This window comes from Pteronotus mesoamericanus, unplaced genomic scaffold (assembly GCF_021234165.1).
Source record: "Pteronotus mesoamericanus isolate MK-2021 breed Mesoamerican mustached bat unplaced genomic scaffold, CSHL_Meso_final scaffold_12, whole genome shotgun sequence".
NCBI classification, from domain to species: domain Eukaryota; kingdom Metazoa; phylum Chordata; class Mammalia; order Chiroptera; family Mormoopidae; genus Pteronotus; species Pteronotus mesoamericanus.
Genome location: NW_026555303.1, coordinates 7,597,271 through 7,600,811, shown reverse-complemented (window position 1 = coordinate 7,600,811; position 3,541 = coordinate 7,597,271). Strand labels below are relative to the sequence as shown.

Here is a 3,541-nt window from a genome sequence, read left to right as displayed (position 1 = left end):
TGACTGGTGCCCCCTCACACCACCCAGGCTGCCCACTCCCGCTGGCCTGGCCTGGCTTGGCCTGGCCACTGGCCGCCTCTCTCTTCCTTCTCCTCCAGAGCCCCGGAGCCTGCCACCACCTCTGCCTGGCACCCCTCACCTCTCTGCAGCCCTCAGTGCCCCTCGGTTCCCCTCAGCATCCCCCAGGCCTCATCCCCCCTTGTCCTTCCCGCCATGCCCTGTCTGGCCAAGGGCAGCAGGGCACAGGTCTACGCCGAGGTGAACAGCCTGAAGAGCCACGAGTACTGGGACTATGAGGCTTACCTCCCGAGCTGGAGTAATCAAGATGATTACCAACTGGTTCGAAAACTTGGTTGGGGAAAGTATAGGGAAGTAGTTGAGGCCATTAACATCACCAACAATAAGAGAGTGATTGTAAAAATTCTCAAGCCAGTGAATAGAAAGAAGATAAAGCCAGAGGTTAAGATTCTGGAGAAGCTTCATGGTGGAACAAATATCATTAAGTTGATTGACACTGTGAAGGAGCCTGTGTCAAAGACACCAGCTTTGGTATTCGAATATATCAGTAATACAGATTTTAAGTGAATTTACCAGATCCTGACAGACTTTGATATCCGGTTTTATGTGTATGAACTACTTAAAGCTTTGGATCACTGCCATGGCAAGGGAATCATGCACAGGTATGTAAAACCTCACGATGTCATGATAGATCACCAACAGAAAAAGCTGTGCTTGATAGACTGGGGCCTCACAGAGTTCTACCATCCTGCTCAGGAATACACTGTCCACTTGGCCTCCAGGTACTTCAAGGGACCAGAGCTCCTAGTGGACTACCAGATGTGCGATTATAGCTTGGACATGTAGAATTTGGGCTGTATGTTAATGAGCATGACCTTTCAAAAGGAACCCTTCTTCCATGGACAGAACAACTACGACCAGCTTGTTCACATTGCCAAGAATCTGGGCACAGATAAGCTGTATGGGTATCTGAAGAAGTATCACATAGACCTAGATCCACAGTTCAACAATATTCTGGGACAACATTCATGGAAACACTGGGAAAATTTTATCCACAGTGAGAATAAACACCTCATCAGCCCCAGGGTCCTAGATCCTCTGGGCAAACTTCTGTGATACGGCCATCAACAGGGGTTGACTGCCAAAGAGGTCATGGAGCACCTGTACTTCTACCCCATGGTGAAGGAGCAGTCCCAGCCCTGTATGGATAACGCTATACTTTCCAGTGGTCTCACAGCAGCCCAATGAAGACTGGAAAGTGACAGGTAATGCAGCATAGATGCTTGCCAATAAAACCAACCAACAAAACACAAACCTTGAAGGAAAACTACAGTGTGATAAAAAGAAATTCTAGTTATTCCTTCTACATTAAAAAAAGAGTAAAGGCCTAAAAGTCTTTCAAAAGAGAAACTCCACAGTAATAGTCTACAGGGACCTGCTGCTCTGGCAGCAAACAAGACAATGCACATAGTTCATTGTTCCCTTTGGATGCATGGGAGAGGAGAGACTCAGAGTTATTGTCTAGTTACCTTTATTTAACAGGAGACCACAGTTGAATTAACCTGTTCAGTCAACAATCTCTGAATATCTGACTTCCTATCTATTCCACTGTGGTCTGGGTTTCCTTGGGTGAGAGTTAGGCTCAAGTTTTAGCAACATGTAAGCAGTCTATCTCTACAGATACAACAGCCTCACTTAGGAAAAAGAGATATTAAAACAGTGACAGCATTTTTTAAACTTTTCTATAAATTCATGTTTTATGTATTTTTTTATGATATGACCTCCTTAGGAAATGTACCTCATCCCTGCAATTGCCTTCAAAGTGTATTCATTTGGAAGCAAACTGCATTCATTCTCATGAGTCACCTTTGATGTCAGCAGACATCACTTTAAATCTGATGCCATGAACAGGTCCATCTCTCCCATCAAAAGTTACATGCTAAAAGCATAACTTGGAGCTCACCATAACTTTTGTAATTTTGCCTAACCAAAAAACCTTGTTGCAAAGAAAAAAGAAAAAAATAAAAGGAGAGTGTTATATAGAAAGGAGTTCCCATACAAATTTCACCTGAGAGAATCAAGATGGCAGAGGAGAGCATGGAAGTCACACTGACCTCCTTCCAGGATGAACCTGGAATTACAACTAAATTGTGGAGAAACCACCTGGAACAAAAAAACAACACTAGTGAGAGAGGAGTGTTATAACCTCAGAGACAGAAGAATCAGCTTTAGCACAAACTAACTGGTAATGAGTGTAGTAGAGACTCAAGAATGCAGGCGAGGTACCCATGGGCAGTAGCACCAGAAAGATATTGAAAGGGCTAGTTGGATCCCCCAAGAAGAGTGGGGACTAAATCATAAGCAGAGACATCTAGCCTATAGCACCAGAGCCAAAAAAAAAAAAAAAAAAAAAAACCACAGAAAATAGCCAGTTGCAAAAAGAGGCAGGGTTGGTCTCTGCCAGAGACAGGCAACTGGAGATGCAAAGAGCTGTTTAAAAGACCAAAGCAAAAAATTTTATTTACAGTCACTTACTCTGGTCTATGGGAAAGGCCAGGGCAGAGTGGGCTGGAGACGCCTGAAGTGAGATTGGGGAAGGAGTCTTTGGGGAGAGAATTGAGAGAGCAGCCAGTGGGATCCTGGTGTTAACTCATTCTCAATATGGCAGAAGCCATCTTGCTCAGGCAGAGACCATTCCCCTGAGTGGCAGCAGCATCAGAGGACCCAATAACCCTGCCCCCAGGAGAGACTTTGCCTCTCCATGAGCTGTGTAAGCCGGCCTGCTGAGTTCAGAGTGACTAGCTTAACAGAGAAGGAGACATCTACAGACAGTAGATTCCTGGAAATCTCAAACAGACTGCCTAAGGTCAGACAGGGACAATATCTGACATCATCAATGGCAGATCTAGAAAGAAAAAAACAGCGGTCTCCTACCAAAGAAGTTCACACCACAAAGTCAGAAAATCAAGAGAGATCAATTTAAGAAATAGAAGAAAAAATGTCTCACAAATAATGGGAATACAAAGAAATATCACCTAGCTGAAGAGAAAGGAGAAATCCCCAGAAAGAGAACTAAATGAAATAGAAGCAAGTAAACTATCAGATATTGAATTCCAAACATTATAAGTAAGCTCAATGAGCTTGATGAGTTCAGAGAGAATTATATAAAACAGCAGAGAAACTACCAGGAACTTACTGCAAAATATATCAGCATGAAAAAAGACAAAGAAACTATCAATGAGACAAGAGGTAATGAAGAATACAATTTCTGAAGTGAAGAACACAGTGGAAAGAATCAAAAGCAAGCTCAATGAAGCAGAGGATCGGATCACTGAGCTGGAGAAGAAAGTAGATAAAAGCTCCCAGAAAGAGCAAGAAAATGGAAAAAAAAAAAACTCAAGAAGAATGAAGAAGCATTGAGGGAAATTCAGGACAACCTGAAACATAATAATATCCATATTATAGGGAAACCAAAATGACAGGAAGAGGAGCAAGGGTCACAGGGACTATTTGAAGAAGTAAT

General features: G+C 43.1%; 1 pseudogene; it reads left to right on the top strand.

Moving 5' to 3' along the window:
- The first annotated feature begins 213 nt into the window (after positions 1-213).
- LOC129082221 (casein kinase II subunit alpha'-like) lies at positions 214-1,266 on the top strand (annotated as a pseudogene).
- The last annotated feature ends 2,275 nt before the right edge of the window (positions 1,267-3,541 follow it).